Source organism: Pseudophryne corroboree, chromosome 10 (assembly GCF_028390025.1).
Source record: "Pseudophryne corroboree isolate aPseCor3 chromosome 10, aPseCor3.hap2, whole genome shotgun sequence".
Taxonomy (NCBI): domain Eukaryota; kingdom Metazoa; phylum Chordata; class Amphibia; order Anura; family Myobatrachidae; genus Pseudophryne; species Pseudophryne corroboree.
Window position 1 is genome coordinate 270052652 of NC_086453.1, and position 20021 is coordinate 270072672.

Consider the following 20021-nt stretch of genomic DNA (forward strand, 5'->3'; position numbering starts at 1 on the left):
CCTTTGGAATGTTGCTTGCAGTGAAAATAATTAATTAATAATAATTAATTAAACGCAGAGTGAATGACAGGAAGGGACCATTTGGGGGAGGTAATGGGAAGTGGAGGCATAAACGCGGGCACATTATGGCTGTTTTCAGGGCGTGTATTTGTTACCATCTGCAATCACGTACACAAAGAAACATGGCGCTAGCATTGCTACTGCCGCAGCCGGTATGCATGACCATAGACTCACTTGGGGAGTCGGTGTTCCTCGTTATTGCATCAAAGCTGCGTATAGATGGAGCCACGCTTATTGAGCATGGATGCATCACAAGCAGGGGCGCGCGGCGTGCCTAGGCACGCCTGCACCTTGGCCCGCCGCCGAGCGTACAGAGACACTCCCAATCAAAGTGAATGGGGAGCGTACGTGTCTACGACGCATGCGGTTCCAATTCATTCCCGGCATGCCCGCTGATAATGTAAAAGACCCGGAAGTGGGGGGTGGGGCCAAGCACTGCGCAGTTCTGACCCGATCGCACCACTGCGAACAAATGCAGCGTGCGATCGGGTCGGAATGAACCCCATGGTTTTGCCCATTATAGAACAATTTTGCTACTGCGATCAGGTCTGAATTAGGCCCCAAGGAAACAGCTTTAAAAACAACAGCACAGTTGCAAAAATTCAGGAGATCCAGGATTTCCAAGGGAAAAATTTATGAAGGAATATATTTATTAAAGGGCATTTTTAAATTATTTACATTTTTAGGCAGTTTTCTGGTGGAATTGCATCCCGCAGATGGGCTAAAGCCCAAACTGCAGCTATTCCTGTCTAGAATATAAGGCGGAATAGATCATCAAAGTGACGTAAATTATTTTTAGAAGTACTGTATAGAACCCTCTGACTTACTGTGTGTTGAGTATAGAACCAGACGCAATCCTGATGAAAACCAGCCAAAATAAATGACCTACCTCAGGCAGGCTTGTCTGGACAAAGCACTGCATTGATCCATAGGATATGTGCATGATTTTATATTACATATTGAGAAAACATGCAAATTAAAAAAAAAAACATTGAAGTCTCTCCCTCCTGAGTAGCAGCAATAGGGGTGAATTCAATACCTATCGGAAACTGCCGTCTTGTCGGAAAGATGACAGTTTCCAACAGGTTTAGGTCGGAAAGGGTTCTGACCTATTCAATACTGGCTGTTTTTTTCAGACAAGTGAGGAATTCCCGACTTGTCGAAAACCACATGGATTGTCGGAATCCATCTTGGCTGTCGGAAGCGTGGCCAAACCCCACAGGTTTTAGCCCCATTACCGACATTGTAAATCCGACTTTAAAGAAAGTTGGATTGCCATTGGCGGGAACCGGACAAACATGGCGGGTTTGGCCCGGCATTGAATACTGACCTTTCAGATCCTTTCCGTTGGAAAGGATCCGACAGGTAGGGTGGTATTCATGTGACCGGTGGTTGGGAGACCGATGGTCACATGACCACCACCAACATGCCGCCCCCTCACTATCCCGATGGTCGGCATGCCGACCATCAGGGACTATTTCCACTCATGGGTGTCCTCGACACCCATAGAGTGGGAATAGAACCCGTGGCGACCACAGGTCACCACTGAGCCCGCAGCGTGGCGAGCGCAGAGAGCCCACAGCGTGGCGAGCGCAGAGAGCCCGCAGCATGGCGAGCGCAGAGAGCCCGCAAGGGCCTTGTTGCACTTGCCCCTCCCCATCGGAATTCCGGCATCGGTATGCTGACCGGCGGTCTCCTGACTGCCAATCAGCCATACTACACCCAACAGGTATTGAATATACCCCATAGACTATATAAATTAAGCTGTTAAAATTGAGGGTTAAAATGGCATAGGGATCCCCTCAAATTTTCATTACGAAGCATTACGCTTTACCAGCCAGGGCTGGTATCAGTATAGCAGGGATACTACCAGCGTAGGATTCACCTGCCATACTGTCAACCAACCCTAGGCTTGTCAGCACTGTGCTGGAATCCCTATAAAAGTCAGGCCCACAAAAAAGCACCCCATCTAGCGACAACAAGCCTTATTCTAATATCACTAGGGCTGTACACCACACCTAAGGTGGTGGTTGTGGAGTAAATGTTAGAGGTAATATTGTCTTTTTTCCTGGTGCACTACAGGTACCAGCAAGCCTGTCATGCACAATGATAGGGACTTCCAGGGCATGCTGGCACTGAAGAACCACATGTGTCAGCATGCCTTAGTACATGTAGTTCACCTGTAAAGGACATTTTAAATTAAAGACAGGACACTGAAGCTAAAACATTAAATCCTTTGTTGAAATAATACTCCCCCACACATTTACCTACAATATTTACTGACTACTTAAAAATGCCATGATAAAGGTCTTCTTTGGTCCATGTCAGCATCTCATGGTTTTTGGCACAAAAAACATAAAATTCAACAAAACTTCCCCAAGGCAAGTGAGAGGTTCTGTAACTCATGGACACTCTCATTGAAATGAAAGGAACCACTCTGGTTGGTCAGAGCATGGAATGCTCCCATGCTCTGACCAATCAGTTTATTCTAGTGGTGGTTCCAGATGTGGGGCTACAGCACAGTCCAAAATTGAAATAGGGAAGCCACACTTACTGCCCCCTCCCCCAAATGCTGCCAAACATCACCAGCCAGAACTCACTGTCAGCGTGAAGCCACCGGGAACTGGGCACAGCAGCAAAAGATAGGATGTTGGATCATCAGTCTGTCCCCTAGCCTCCGTAGCCACCAAACTTCTATTGCTATCTATGACACATGAGTCTAGGGGTGGGCACATAGCTAGCCAATAGAATTAGCACTTGATGAACGTACTGCTTTACAGAAGTCTGAATGATATCTAACTGGAGTTGAAAGTATGCTATGTACTGTACAGATGGCTGTGAATAGCACTAAATTGACAACACTGGAGAGATATAGCCATGTTAAGAGTCCAATAGTATACAGAAGAACCCTACGGGAATTTATAGTACTCAACAATACACTGGATAGATGATAGTGCTCAGTATTATTGACTAGCACTGGAGAAACATACAACTTACTTAGGAGTCCAATACTAAGCACAGGACACAGCAGGACTTGCTACCACTGGATGTACACACAAATTCAGAACTATGGATACAGCAGTCTGGGATGAACAGGCAGGATTATGGTGTTCAATCCCGAGATCGGCAGGATCCCGGGATTTTGGCCAAAAATTGCCGTATCTATTCCCTCCTCAGCTGTCTCCATTATACCCTACCTTGACAGTCACTCTGAATTTTCACCTATGGGTAATCCCTTTCCAATTCCTTGTCAATACTTTACCTATGCATAGAAAGCAGATATGCAGTTCACGTAATACTGCACTTGTCCACTCTTCATCTATCCCCGGAAAACATACGTGCACTGCAACAGTTATTGATATGTTTTTCTGCAGCCCTTGAGAGTACATGTCCACCCAACTAAAAGCTCTGGTTTTATGTCCTAGATAATCCAATCTAGAAGACATCAAGACACTACACAAATGGCTCCATATCAACAAATAGCTAATTATTAATTTGTTTTAGTTTGACAAGGTGTAAGACACCCTATGCTTTTCTCATGTCATTTAGTTTGCCTACCTTGTATGTTCCTGTTTAATGGGGTTAGGTACGGGATCCTGACACATTGCCGGTGATCAGAATAACAATAGCGGCATCTGGACAGTTAGCATCCTGACACATTTGGGGAAGTAACCCCCACTTTTACCATCCCCTAACCCTAACCCTCCCCTAGTGCCTAAAGCTAACCCCCCACCCCCATGAAGCCTAACCCTCCCTGCATACTTAGATTCGGGATGCTAACTGTTGGGATTCTTAGTGGTGTTGGGATTCTAGCCGACATCTAGAGCTTCAGGATGCCAACTACATCCCGTTTAGTTAATGCCTTTTCTTCACAACTGTTTAACACTGCAAGCACTCATTACTGTATGTAGCCTTAGAAATCAATGACTGTAATAATATTAATAAAAAAATAAAATAATAAGATTTGAGTGATAAACTATTTATTCATTTTGAGTCTTTTATCAGTATAAACAAATTATCTTATATTAAATACAAATAAAAACTATTAAAGCCCCAGGCTCTGTTCAATTATACTGCAATAAGTATGATACAATATAATGAACAGATATTGCTGTAATATGCAGAGATCAAGTAAAGTTACTACTACTTGCTACAATAGTCTGAGGTCAATGAATTGCAAAGTTTGTAAACACTGTAGCAGGGCAAAGTTCTAATTTGAATCTGGGATCAGTAGTCCTTCAGAAAATGAAGTCTAAAACAAAATAAACTATCCCAATTGACCAGCTCGGTTTGTGAATCTTATCATAAAGCATAATAAATAATTTAAAACAGCAGTTGGTGAGAATATTTGCTATACTGTATGTTCTCCACAGTTTCTAAGAATAATGTAAAATGTAAGGAATATTATATTCATCCCTCATACAGAGCTATAAAATTGCATTATTTTAGGTCTGTAGATCCACTCATAATAGTTCATAGCTGTCGGTTTTGTCTTAAACAACACAATATTTGCCTCCTACACTTCTATTTATATTTTCAATAGATATTTATTCACAGTGAAAATCACTTATACAGAAAATGTTAAATTTGGTCTGGTCATATGGCCAATAAATATTTCTGAATGGTACACAATACCCACTGCCAGACGATGTGATTAGGAAAACAATTTAAACCAATGATGATTAATTGGTGTACATAGGTCAGTGTGTTTTGATATTTATTCAAGAGAACTGTTAACAGAAAGCTTCTTATACTGTATGCCTGGATTGGGTTAAACCCCAAGGCTAGGATGGTTTTGCCTGACTGGCTGGCATTTAGGGGTGTCTTTAGAATGAAGTTACAGTTAGTAGCTTGGGGACCAACAGAATAGGTCTGTGGGGGAGGGGTTCAGTATGATTTACCGACGGACACAATACCGACGGTCATAATCCCGACAGTCATTGACCGACAGTCAAAATACAGACACGGTCAAAATACCGACATTCATTATGCCATGGTCAGAATACCGGTATTTGAAATGCCGACGTTTTAAAAATACAGACGTGAGTTTTTCTGTTTTTTTGTGTGTGTCAGTGTCAACATAGGTCGACATGGATGCCGTATAAGTGTACCGCATCCCCTCACATGGCTCGCTGTGCTTGCCATGTTTCGGGCACGGTACCTCACTGTGCTCGGCACACTATTAAATTGCTCCTCCAGGTCCACTGGGATGGTAAAATATGAACAAGTCTGTTTTGGGGCAAAAAATCCTTAAAAACACATGTCGACATTTCAAATGATGGTATTCTGACTATGTTGGCATTTTGAACATGTCGGTATAATGAATGTCGGTATTTTGACTGTCGGTATTTTGACTGTCGGTCAATGGCTGTTGGGATTATGACCGTTGGTATTGTGTACGTCAGTAAATCAACTGCTACCCCTGTGGGAGTGGTTAATGTAACATTTTATTAACCAACTACTTGGTCATTCAGTCCTCTTTAAATTGATCTTCTTACCCTCCCTACCTATGCTTGAAATTTTCAGGGCTGCTGTGTTTTTGGGTTGGTTGTTTCTGGACAGGAAAGAATGGATGGTCAGTAGTACACTGGTGCGCTTGTTGGGTATACACTCCATCACTGTAAGGGCCTTTGTGATACCACCATGCTGGGGGGGAGCTATATCACCCTTCCCAGTGAGAAGCTGTAAGTGTAATATGAAGAAGAGTTGCTAACCTCGATGATACTGGCTCCTGGGGCTGCCTGCGGCCTTTCACCTTTAACTGCTTTGCCCCCAATGCATGTGATAGTTGCATAGGTTCTTAGTTGGCCCAAATTCTGTCTCAATGCATGTGATAGTTGCATTACCCAATGCATTTGATAGTTCCATTTGCTTTAGTTGACTCTGAACCTGACTGCCCTTTCTTTGCCACCATAATTTTGCGATTGCCAATAAATGATTACCTTTTCCGTGACACTTTTTTGTCCCATATCACTTTTCTTAGTGTTAAGATTTACACAGAAAGAAGAAAAATTGCAGGTTCACACCCTAGGCATTAAGCACTACTAATAAAAATGGATATGCTGCAGTCTTGTCCTTTAACCTATCATAAAGCCCTTTGTTTTATCAGGATTCAGTCACAGCGAACTCATCCACTCCTGTAGCTCATCTAAATAGCCATTTAGGGTTGTTATTAGGTTTGTGCATATAGAGCAAATGACAGGTGCAGTTATGTATCATCTGCATCTGCAGTGGTAGACCAGGCCATAACGTATGCTTTTTTTCACCCAGTGGTAGCTTGTATACTCAAAAAGCATTGGAGATAGTATAGAACGGAACCCTGTGGAAGACCACAAGGCAGTGGCGATGATGAGTATGCTCCAGAAGAAACTCTACGTGACCTGCCAATGAGAAGTGATTTGAACCACCTATGAACTGTGCCATCCAGTTCACAAACATTTTCAGGTGCTCATGGTCTATTGCACAGGTTCTCAAACTCGGTCCTCAGGACCCCACACGGTTCATGTTTTACAGGTCACCTGCAGATTTTTAAAATGTGACAGTTGGTGATACACAGTGCACCCGCTGGGTGATATGGAAAACGTGAACCGTGTGGGGTCCTGAGGACCGAGTTTGAGAACCACTAGTCTATTGTATCAAATGCTATAGAGAGATCCAGAAAGATTAGGCACACATATGAACCAGGATTGTTTCAGTGCTATGTCTTCTCCTGAATCCTGACTTAATTGGATCATAAGTATCATGGGTTGACAGGTGGGGTTCTAGTTAGAGATGAGCGGGTTCGGTTTCTTTGAATCCGAACCCGCACGAACTTCACTTTTTTTTTCACGGGTCCGAGCGACTCGGATCTTCCCGCCTTGCTCGGTTAACCCGAGCGCGCCCGAACGTCATCATGACGCTGTCGGATTCTCGCGAGGCTCGGATTCTATCGCGAGACTCGGATTCTATATAAGGAGCCGCGCGTCGCCGCCATTTTCACACGTGCATTGAGATTGATAGGGAGAGGACGTGGCTGGCGTCCTCTCCATTTAGATTAGATTTAGAAGAGAGAGAGAGAGAGAGAGATTGCTGTGATACTGTAGATTAGAAGAGAGTGCAGAGTGCAGACAGAGTTTAGTGACTGACGACCACAGTGACCAGTGACCACCAGAGACAGTGCAGTTGTTTGTTTTATTTAATATATCCGTTCTCTGCCTGAAAAAAACGATACACAGTCACACAGTGACTCAGTCTGTGTGCACTGCTCAGCCCAGTGTGCTGCACATCAATGTATTGTATATAAAGCTTATAATTGTGGGGGAGACTGGGGAGCACTGCAGGTTGTTATAGCAGGAGCCAGGAGTACATGATAAATAATATTATATTAAAATTAAACAGTGCACACTTTTGCTGCAGGAGTGCCACTGCCAGTGTGACTAGTGGTGACCAGTGCCTGACCACCAGTATATTAGTAGTATTGTATACTATCTCTTTATCAACCAGTCTATATTAGCAGCAGACACAGTACAGTGCGGTAGTTCACGGCTGTGGCTACCTCTGTGTCGGCACTCGGCAGGCAGTCCGTCCATCCATAATTGTATTATAATATATACCACCTAACCGTGGTTTTTTTTTCGTTCTTTATACCGTCGTTATACTAGTTGTTACGAGTATACTACTATCTCTTTATCAACCAGTGTACAGTGCGGTAGTTCACGGCTGTGGCTACCTCTGTGTCGGAACTCGGCAGGCAGTCCGTCCATCCATAATTGTATTATAATATATACCACCTAACCGTGGTTTTTTTTTCGTTCTTTATACCGTCGTCATACTAGTTGTTACGAGTATACTACTATCTCTTTATCAACCAGTGTACAGTGCGGTAGTTCACGGCTGTGGCTACCTCTGTGTCGGCACTCGGCAGGCAGTCCGTCCAACCATAATTGTATTATATACCACCTAACCGTGGTTTTTTTTTCATTCTTTATACCGTCGTCATACTAGTTGTTACGAGTATACTACTATCTCTTTATCAACCAGTGTACAGTGCGGTAGTTCACGGCTGTGGCTACCTCTGTGTCGGCACTCGGCAGGCAGTCCGTCCAACCATAATTGTATTATATACCACCTAACCGTGGTTTTTTTTTCATTCTTTATACCGTCGTCATACTAGTTGTTACGAGTATACTACTATCTCTTTATCAACCAGTGTACAGTGCGGTAGTTCACGGCTGTGGCTACCTCTGTGTCGGCACTCGGCAGCCCGTCCATAATTGTATATACCAGTGACCTAACCGTGGTTTTTTTTTCTTTCTTTATACATACATACTAGTTACGAGTATACTATCTCTTTATCAACCAGTCTATATATTAGCAGCAGACACAGTACAGTGCGGTAGTTCACGGCTGTGGCTACCTCTGTGTCGGCACTCGGCAGCCCGTCCATAATTGTATATACCACCTAACCGTGGTTTTTTTTTCTTTCTTTATACATACATACTAGTTACGAGTATACTATCTCTTTATCAACCAGTCTATATATTAGCAGCAGACACAGTACAGTGCGGTAGTTCACGGCTGTGGCTACCTCTGTGTCGGCACTCCGCAGCCCGTCCATAATTGTATATACCAGTGACCTAACCGTGGTTTTTTTTTCTTTCTTTATACATACATACTAGTTACGAGTATACTATCTCTTTATCAACCAGTCTATATATTAGCAGCAGACACAGTACAGTGCAGTAGTTCACGGCTGTGGCTACCTCTGTGTCGGCACTCGGCAGCCCGTCCATAATTGTATATACCAGTGACCTAACCGTGGTTTTTTTTTCTTTCTTTATACATACATACTAGTTACGAGTATACTATCTCTTTATCAACCAGTCTATATATTAGCAGCAGACACAGTACAGTGCGGTAGTTCACGGCTGTGGCTACCTCTGTGTCGGCACTCGGCAGCCCGTCCATAATTGTATATACCAGTGACCTAACCGTGGTTTTTTTTTCTTTCTTTATACATACATACTAGTTACGAGTATACTATCTCTTTATCAACCAGTCTATATATTAGCAGCAGACACAGTACAGTGCGGTAGTTCACGGCTGTGGCTACCTCTGTGTCGGCACTCGGCAGCCCGTCCATAATTGTATATACCACCTAACCGTGGTTTTTTTTTCTTTCTTTATACATACATACTAGTTACGAGTATTCTATCTCTTTATCAACCAGTCTATATATTAGCAGCAGACACAGTACAGTGCGGTAGTTCACGGCTGTGGCTACCTCTGTGTCGGCACTCGGCAGCCCGTCCATAATTGTATATACCAGTGACCTAACCGTGGTTTTTTTTTCTTTCTTTATACATACATACTAGTTACGAGTATACTATCTCTTTATCAACCAGTCTATATATTAGCAGCAGACACAGTACAGTGCGGTAGTTCACGGCTGTTGCTACCTCTGTGTCGGCACTCGGCAGCCCGTCCATAATTGTATACTAGTATCCAATCCATCCATCTGCATTGTTTACCTGAGGTGCCTTTTAGTTGTGCCTATTAAAATATGGAGAACAAAAATGTTGAGGTTCCAAAATTAGGGAAAGATCAAGATCCACTTCCACCTCGTGCTGAAGCTGCTGCCACTAGTCATGGCCGAGACGATGAAATGCCAGCAACGTCGTCTGCCAAGGCCGATGCCCAATGGCATAGTACAGAGCATGTCAAAACCAAAACACCAAATATCAGTAAAAAAAGGACTCCAAAACCTAAAATAAAATTGTCGGAGGAGAAGCGTAAACTTGCCAATATGCCATTTACCACACGGAGTGGCAAGGAACGGCTGAGGCCCTGGCCTATGTTCATGGCTAGTGGTTCAGCTTCACATGAGGATGGAAGCACTCAGCCTCTCGCTAGAAAACTGAAAAGACTCAAGCTGGCAAAAGCACCGCAAAGAACTGTGCGTTCTTTGAAATCCCAAATCCACAAGGAGAGTCCAATTGTGTCGGTTGCGATGCCTGACCTTCCCAACACTGGACGTGAAGAGCATGCGCCTTCCACCATTTGCACGCCCCCTGCAAGTGCTGGAAGGAGCACCCGCAGTCCAGTTCCTGATAGTCAGATTGAAGATGTCAGTGTTGAAGTACACCAGGATGAGGAGGATATGGGTGTTGCTGGCGCTGGGGAGGAAATTGACCAGGAGGATTCTGATGGTGAGGTGGTTTGTTTAAGTCAGGCACCCGGGGAGACACCTGTTGTCCGTGGGAGGAATATGGCCGTTGACATGCCAGGTGAAAATACCAAAAAAATCAGCTCTTCGGTGTGGAGGTATTTCACCAGAAATGCGGACAACAGGTGTCAAGCCGTGTGTTCCCTTTGTCAAGCTGTAATAAGTAGGGGTAAGGACGTTAACCACCTCGGAACATCCTCCCTTATACGTCACCTGCAGCGCATTCATAATAAGTCAGTGACAAGTTCAAAAACTTTGGGTGACAGCGGAAGCAGTCCACTGACCAGTAAATCCCTTCCTCTTGTAACCAAGCTCACGCAAAGCACCCCACCAACTCCCTCAGTGTCAATTTCCTCCTTCCCCAGGAATGCCAATAGTCCTGCAGGCCATGTCACTGGCAAGTCTGACGAGTCCTCTCCTGCCTGGGATTCCTCCGATGCATCCTTGCGTGTAACGCCTACTGCTGCTGGCGCTGCTGTTGTTGCCGCTGGGAGTCGATGGTCATCCCAGAGGGGAAGTCGTAAGCCCACTTGTACTACTTCCAGTAAGCAATTGACTGTTCAACAGTCCTTTGCGAGGAAGATGAAATATCACAGCAGTCATCCTACTGCAAAGCGGATAACTGAGTCCTTGACAACTATGTTGGTGTTAGACGTGCGTCCGGTATCCGCCGTTAGTTCACAGGGAACTAGACAATTTATTGAGGCAGTGTGCCCCCGTTACCAAATACCATCTAGGTTCCACTTCTCTAGGCAGGCGATACCGAGAATGTACACGGACGTCAGAAAAAGACTCACCAGTCTCCTAAAAAATGCAGTTGTACCCAATGTCCACTTAACCACGGACATGTGGACAAGTGGAGCAGGGCAGGGTCAGGACTATATGACTGTGACAGCCCACTGGGTAGATGTATGGACTCCCGCCGCAAGAACAGCAGCGGCGGCACCAGTAGCAGCATCTCGCAAACGCCAACTCTTTCCTAGGCAGGCTACGCTTTGTATCACCGCTTTCCAGAATACGCACACAGCTGAAAACCTCTTACGGCAACTGAGGAAGATCATCGCGGAATGGCTTACCCCAATTGGACTCTCCTGTGGATTTGTGGCATCGGACAACGCCAGCAATATTGTGTGTGCATTAAATATGGGCAAATTCCAGCACGTCCCATGTTTTGCACATACCTTGAATTTGGTGGTGCAGAATTTTTTTAAAAACGACAGGGGCGTGCAAGAGATGCTGTCGGTGGCCAGAAAAATTGCGGGACACTTTCGGCGTACAGGCACCACGTACAGAAGACTGGAGCACCACCAAAAACTACTGAACCTGCCCTGCCATCATCTGAAGCAAGAAGTGGTAACGAGGTGGAATTCAACCCTCTATATGCTTCAGAGGTTGGAGGAGCAGCAAAAGGCCATTCAAGCCTATACAATTGAGCACGATATAGGAGATGGAATGCACCTGTCTCAAGTGCAGTGGAGAATGATTTCAACGTTGTGCAAGGTTCTGATGCCCTTTGAACTTGCCACACGTGAAGTCAGTTCAGACACTGCCAGCCTGAGTCAGGTCATTCCCCTCATCAGGCTTTTGCAGAAGAAGCTGGAGGCATTGAAGAAGGAGCTAACACGGAGCGATTCCGCTAGGCATGTGGGACTTGTGGATGCAGCCCTTAATTCGCTTAACAAGGATTCACGGGTGGTCAATCTGTTGAAATCAGAGCACTACATTTTGGCCACCGTGCTCGATCCTAGATTTAAAGCCTACCTTGGATCTCTCTTTCCGGCAGACACAGGTCTGCTGGGGTTGAAAGACCTGCTGGTGACAAAATTGTCAAGTCAAGCGGAACGCGACCTGTCAACATCTCCTCCTTCACATTCTCCCGCAACTGGGGGTGCGAGGAAAAGGCTCAGAATTCCGAGCCCACCCGCTGGCGGTGATGCAGGGCAGTCTGGAGCGACTGCTGATGCTGACATCTGGTCCGGACTGAAGGACCTGACAACGATTACGGACATGTCGTCTACTGTCACTGCATATGATTCTCTCAACATTGATAGAATGGTGGAGGATTATATGAGTGACCGCATCCAAGTAGGCACGTCACACAGTCCGTACTTATACTGGCAGGAAAAAGAGGCAATTTGGAGGCCCTTGCACTAACTGGCTTTATTCTACCTAAGTTGCCCTCCCACAAGTGTGTACTCCGAAAGAGTGTTTAGTGCCGCCGCTCACCTTGTCAGCAATCGGCGTACGAGGTTACATCCAGAAAATGTGGAGAAGATGATGTTCATTAAAATGAATTATAATCAATTCCTCCGCGGAGACATTGACCAGCAGCAATTGCCTCCACAAAGTACACAGGGAGCTGAGATGGTGGATTCCAGTGGGGACGAATTGATAATCTGTGAGGAGGGGGATGTACACGGTGATATATCGGAGGGTGAAGATGAGGTGGACATCTTGCCTCTGTAGAGCCAGTTTGTGCAAGGAGAGATTAATTGCTTCTTTTTTGGGGGGGGTCCAAACCAACCCGTCATATCAGTCACAGTCGTGTGGCAGACTCTGTCACTGAAATGATGGGTTGGTTAATGTGTGCATGTCCTGTTTTGTTTATACAACATAAGGGTGGGTGGGAGGGCCCAAGGATAATTCCATCTTGCACCTCTTTTTTCTTTTCTTTTTCTTTGCATCATGTGCTGATTGGGGAGGGTTTTTTGGAAGGGACATCCTGCGTGACACTGCAGTGCCACTCCTAAATGGGCCCGGTGTTTGTGTCGGCCACTAGGGTCGCTAATCTTACTCACACAGTCAGCTACCTCATTGCGCCTCTTTTTTTCTTTGCGTCATGTGCTGTTTGGGGAGGGTTTTTTGGAAGGGACATCCTGCGTGACACTGCAGTGCCACTCCTAGATGGGCCCGGTGTTTGTGTCGGCCACTAGGGTCGCTAATCTTACTCACACAGCTACCTCATTGCGCCTCTTTTTTTCTTTGCGTCATGTGCTGTTTGGGGAGGGTTTTTTGGAAGGGACATCCTGCGTGACACTGCAGTGCCACTCCTAGATGGGCCCGGTGTTTGTGTCGGCCACTAGGGTCGCTAATCTTACTCACACAGCTACCTCATTGCGCCTCTTTTTTTCTTTGCGTCATGTGCTGTTTGGGGAGGGTTTTTTGGAAGGGACATCCTGCGTGACACTGCAGTGCCACTCCTAGATGGGCCCGGTGTTTGTGTCGGCCACTAGGGTCGCTAATCTTACTCACACAGTCAGCTACCTCATTGCGCCTCTTTTTTTCTTTGCGTCATGTGCTGTTTGGGGAGGGTTTTTTGGAAGGGCCATCCTGCGTGACACTGCAGTGCCACTCCTAGATGGGCCCGGTGTTTGTGTTGGCCACTAGGGTCGCTAATCTTACTCACACAGTCAGCTACCTCATTGCGCCTCTTTTTTTCTTTGCGTCATGTGCTGTTTGGGGAGGGTTTTTTGGAAGGGCCATCCTGCGTGACACTGCAGTGCCACTCCTAGATGGGCCCGGTGTTTGTGTCGGCCACTAGGGTCGCTAATCTTACTCACACAGCTACCTCATTGCGCCTCTTTTTTTCTTTGCGTCATGTGCTGTTTGGGGAGGGTTTTTTGGAAGGGACATCCTGCGTGACACTGCAGTGCCACTCCTAGATGGGCCCGGTGTTTGTGTCGGCCACTAGGGTCGCTTATCTTACTCACACAGCGACCTCGGTGCAAATTTTAGGACTAAAAATAATATTGTGAGGTGTGAGGTATTCAGAATAGACTGAAAATGAGTGTAAATTATGGTTTTTGAGGTTAATAATACTTTGGGATCAAAATGACCCCCAAATTCTATGATTTAAGCTGTTTTTTAGTGTTTTTGGAAAAAAACACCCGAATCCAAAACACACCCGAATCCGACAAAAATAATTCGGTGAGGTTTTGCCAAAACGCGTTCGAACCCAAAACACGGCCGCGGAACCGAACCCAAAACCAAAACACAAAACCCGAAAAATTTCAGGCGCTCATCTCTTGTTCTAGTTGAGTTGCATCCACTTTCTTAATAACCTTTCCAAGGAAAATGAAGGTTTTATACTGGTCTGTAGTTACTCATGCAGTCAGGATCTAAATTTGTTTTATTTTCAGAAGAGAGCTAACAATTGCTACCTTCAGTGGTTCAGAAAAAATGCCTGTCTGCAAAGAGCATTGAGCTATTTTTGGAAATACAGGGCCAATTATGTCTTTACACCCTTATTAGAATCTTGGTTGAGGCAGGGTGTTGATTACAGGTGGTGGGACACAACATTCGGGTCATTTCAGCAATGTCTTTTTCATCTGTTGGGTCAATGCTGATCCATGAAGACAGTGGCTTACATTTGCAGGCTTGAAAATTTGGCACTGCAATGATGGCACTGTGGGGATTTTAGCCAGGATGGAGGATACTTTATCTGAAAAGAAGTTTGCTTGACTAGGATAGGGCTTCTTCTGGCTGCAGGCATCCTGCATGCTTCCTACATTTGTAAAAATAATTGACTGTGAATTGACCTTGGTTTAAAGTACTGTATGCCCACTATTTTCAGTTACATAGCACATTGAGAGGTGTAGGTGCATATTTTGTTCAGAGGTTTTATTAAGCCCTGTATAGGATAGCCAAGGTCATTTGAGAAGTTAAAATAGAAGCATACTTGCAATTCTTGCCCCTTTCTCCTAGTACTTGTACCAGATTGCCCATCAGTGCATCTAGGTCCAGAGCTGTACCATGAATATTTTGCACATATATCTGGAGAGGAAGATGTATTTTTCGCATTGAAGATAAGCAATCTTTTGGTTATGTTCTCTTTATGCTCTTTTATACACAAAACATGATGCAATTGTAACCCTACTTCTCTGTTGGCGTGCCTCCACCCAAGCATATACACCCCGGCTCGCTTGGGAAAAGCCGTCCCTTAATAGGATATTGGGTGTCACTAGTTAAACTCTTAGATGATGACAGAGGTTACAGACAATAATAGGACATTAAGACAATAATATGATAAGTAATGTAAACATCTCACCTTAGTAATCCCGTACATTCATCTGTTTCTTGTCGTAGATTACAGAACTCCCTCAACAAGAATTTCTGGATGCCCAATACCAACTTTAACAGGTAAGTAACTTTATTTTACTAAAACTCAATATCTTTCCACAGAGCCCTCAATATATAAGTGTTACCAATTAAACAATCTCACATGACTATAACCCAATGTTACAGTAATAGTGCATGCATTACAAAAAAGTTTATACCACCACAGCCGATACGACTATAGACCTGGGATTTAATCATACCCTTATACCTCCTGCGCAGTACACACTCTACCTATCCTAAGTGATCACTGTAAAAATAGTTCAGTTTATGTGGCCACAACGTCTGTGATTATTTCTACAAATGATACGGAAATTATAGCAGTAGGTTATGTAGGTTATAATCCCATATTGTTGCAGTTGTTGTAAAGGCCGGAGTTGTTTAATATAAGAAACTTCCTCAGAGTCAGCAATATCTGAATATGACGGCTGGCATATTTTGAAAACTATCTGTAATCCTGACTTCACTTACTCTGGGCGCAGCGATACTTCCCTGGCTCCACTCTGATGTCTCAGTATCACTTGTCTTTTACTGGATACTTCTCTGTCTTTACTGTGAAGAATTTAATCTATGAGAGAGTTGATTTGGCTGTTTCAACAGGGTATTAGCTGAGCTATTTATGGACAGACAATTAATGCCTTGATGATACACATGTGCTTAACTTCAACAGAATCACTTTCCAATTCTTTATATGTGGAACAGTCAGGTAGCCTAGGACGGTCCGTGCAATGTACTATACACCATATAATCCTTGAACAGTTAATATTAGTCACAATGTATTCATAACAGGATGCCCCTGTCTTAAAGTGATCCCACTGTCTTCTGCGGTGGAGACACTGTAGTCATTAAGGCTGAAATAGCTACTCTACCATTAATGGGAGTCTATACCACTGTACCAAGTGGGTACTGCTGGCGGGTTATAAGTACTCACTCCCTTCCGCTGCCGACTGGATCACTAGACTACTGGAAACCATCAGTGTAGTGTTAATCATGCAATCACTTGGCTTAGAAATCAGAACAGTCTTAGCTATTACTCTGAAGTAATGAATGAATGGATTTCTTTAGTCCTTTAGATATCTTTCCACTGATGGTCGGACTAAGGCAGGTCTCTTTCTATTCTGCACTAATACAGTGTATTTACAGCTGACCTTTGGTGGATGGTTAGTTTATGGTAAAAGGAGCCTTTAATTGTGACTTTATTTCTACCTTGGTATAGGATCAGCCCCACTAACATTACCGTCCACCTTTCCTATTATACAGGGGTCAACTCTGCCTCCCTGATTACACCCGCTGAGACTGTCAGTTGCTGTTACTCCTATGCCTCTGCTTCTCACTCTGTAGATAGGAGCGCTGTGCAGCAGTCACTCACGCAACAGGCTTATCCCCTAGGCGGGTCTTATTTGACTTGTCCCTGTCCCAGACAATATGAAAGACTGGTGTATAGTCTCCCCGTCACTCACGGCCTTGTTACCTCCTCCTTCCGCATCACTGTGACTCACAATAGGGCGGCCACCGGCTCTCAGCTACAATCTGCTCCTCTCTCTGCTCTCTCCAGGAGCTCGGCACAATAGATGGCGTCTCTGCTTGGCAGTGAATGGTAAGTTCCCCGCTTCTCCTGTATAGTCTGCTCTGGGTGATTTCACAGTTTCGGAGCTCACCAATCCTTTCCTCCGCTTGTCATCACCATCGCTGCCTGCTTACACCTCCTCCGTCCTTTCCGCTGCACACGCACCAACTGTCTCTCCTCGCTCCCTCAACCGTTTTTTCTGTTTCTCCTTGAGAAATCCCCTGCCACTCAGCATGAGGGGCTCCAGAAGTTTCCATCCCCATTCACCATCAATGTTATTGAACATATGTGTACATATACAAACATTTATGTACATTTTACAACATTTGTTAGAATGGTGATCATTACTATATATATATATATATCTCTACCACTAATTGGTTTGAGTTTCTTATTGAATATATAACACTCTATGAATAACATATATATATATATATATGTGTGTTTACAATTGTCTTCTCTCATTTGCTCTCAACTGTGTGACCCCATATAACCCATCCTGTAAGGGGCTACACAATATACATTTATTAATTCCTATTTATGGATAACTTGGGATCCCCAGTCAACAATTTATCTGAAGTATAAACAATCTATATTTTATGCAAAACCTTCCACATACTGAAGCACTCTCAACTTAGATATGAACTGAAAACTAATGTCTGGAAATCTGCCACCAGTTGTGTTAATTGCCGTACAATTTCCTCATCATAACTTGTGTCTTGGTTGATATAATACAACAAAAATAACACATCAACAATAAAAGGAAATCAACGTTTTTCACATTGTAAACTTCCTGAATCCTTTGTTCATCTCTATCTGTTACGCTATCAGGTTATGTCCTTTGCACTTACATCATTTGTTTTGTATACTTATTGTAATCTGCCATTTCATTGACATATACACTTTATATTCTTGACGTTACCAGTGCCTTTTTTCTGTGTACCTCAGCAAATATATATTCAGCATGAGACTGATGACATTTATGAATGATAGTAAGCATTAAAAATGACATTACATTTCTTAAAGTCAAGGCTTGCTTAGAATTTTTTTTTTAATCTTGTAATGCATTGCAGTGCAATACTGATGCCTAACCAATGTTCACTATATATATATATATATATATATATATATATACACACACACACACACACACACACACACACACACACACACACACACACACACACACACACTCTGTCACCATATAGTTAAACTGTTTTCTCTATTATATCATAGTATAATCTTCAGTGTTTAAACTGCATTTTTCTACATTTTGTACTGTAGTTTGTAAAGTCGGTCACAACCATGATGTATCTTTCCTTATATTGGACAACTTTGAACATATAGACCTGTTTTTCTCTTTTGTACTGTATGTTCAAGGTTGTCTTTCATTTTTCAATAGGCAGGTGGGCAGATGCCCAGGAGCTGCCACAGATGGCTGTGATGTGAACACAATAAAAAACGGGTTGGGTATGCATGACCGTTGGTCAGGAGACCGCCAGTCAGCATACCAATGACAGTAGCCCAGCAGCGGAATGCCGGCAAGGAGGTGAGTGCAACAAACCCCTTGCGGTCTTGCTGCGCTTGCCATGCAGGGAGCTCGGTGGCTCACTACGCACACCACAGGTTCTATTTACACTCTATGGGTGTCGTGGAATAGTCCCTGCTGGTCGGCCCGTCGACCATCTGGATTGTGATTGGCGGGATTTAGTGGACGGTATTGTGACCGTCGGTCATAACCCTTAAAAACATAGGGGTAAATTTATTAAAACTTCTAAAACAGAGAATTTGTGATGTTGCCCATAGTAACCAATCAGATGCTGTCTATCATTTCTCTATTGCCTTTTAGAAAATAATAGATAGCATTTGCATATGGGCAACATCGCCTATTCTCTGTTTTAGAAGCTTTAGTTAATTTACCACATAGAATCCAATTTTGAAAAACTATTTTATTGTTGGGGGCCCTTACAAGTTCGTTGCCCTGGGTTCCCACCAAACCTTAATCAGGCACTGCCTGAAGTCTTCCTACATATTCATAAATGCTTTTAACTTGATGTAGACCCAACCAGCAAAAATGTACCCAAATGCTGTGGATAATTGTAAGTAAGCTGTGACAGTATTTAATATTACACAAGATACCCATATGAATTAGAGATGAGTGGATCCGGTTACGATCCCAAACATCTTAATCTGAGCTGGGATCCGAGTCCAGCTTGGGTTTTCCTGCCTGACTTGGATACCAAAACAAGGAAAAACATCATCCTCCCACTGTTGGATTCTCATAGGTTTTGGATTCTATATATTGCCCCCGTTGTTCGGCGCCATATCACTCCAGCTGTGACGCTTGTAGTCAGAGGATGTGTCCATGCTATGTTTGCCCATGGGTGCTGTGTTGTCCATCCAGGAGTGCTGCAGTGTTTTCCATCAAGGGGCTGGGGCTGTTTTGTCGAGGGGTGCTCTGCACGTGCTGTGTCCATCCAGGGGTGCTGCAGTGTTGTCCATTCAGGAGTGCTGCAGTGTTGTCCATCTAGGGGTGCTGCAGTTTTGGCCATCAAGGGGCCATGGCTGCTTTGTGTAGAGGTGCTCTGCCCATGCTGTGTCCTTCCAGGGGTTAGTTTTGTCCATAATTGGGTGTTCTGTCAATCTAGGGGTGTAAGCCCAGTGTAAAAAAAGTAAAGGCAAAATAAATAAATAAATAAATATATATATATATGGCGTTCGCAGTTAATGGGGTCGACCGCATTAACTGCTGGTGCATGCGCAGGATGAGACTTGCGCATGCATACATGGTCCCTGATGTTTAAATTGCGGTCACATCGCGTTTGCAATGCGACCTGAATAAGGCCCTATATCATTGTCCTATACATGCAGCCATAAATAGATGTTTGCCTTTTATTGATTTGCATCCCTTTATGTCTGGTGAAATGGTAAAGGGGAGCATGGGTGGGCAATCATAGACTGAATACAGAAAAGGCTTGTTCAAATAGTTGCAACACTTATGTTAATATGCGGGTACTGGAGCTCTAGTGCATTTGCACATACAACATGTCAATCAGGCAGCTGCAGAGGAAAACT

The 20021-nt window shown here is 44.1% G+C and overlaps 1 long non-coding RNA gene across 1 annotated transcript in view; it reads right to left on the bottom strand.

Moving 5' to 3' along the window:
- Positions 1-17124, bottom strand: part of LOC134966491 (uncharacterized) — an 81856-nt gene extending 64732 nt beyond the window's left edge. The window contains exons 1-2 of the long non-coding RNA XR_010188657.1: positions 16851-17124; positions 15851-15947 (exon numbers count right to left, since the gene is read on the bottom strand). This is a non-coding gene — a long non-coding RNA (uncharacterized LOC134966491). The remainder of the gene's footprint in view (positions 1-15850; positions 15948-16850) is intronic.
- Positions 17125-20021: the final 2897 nt, after the last annotated feature.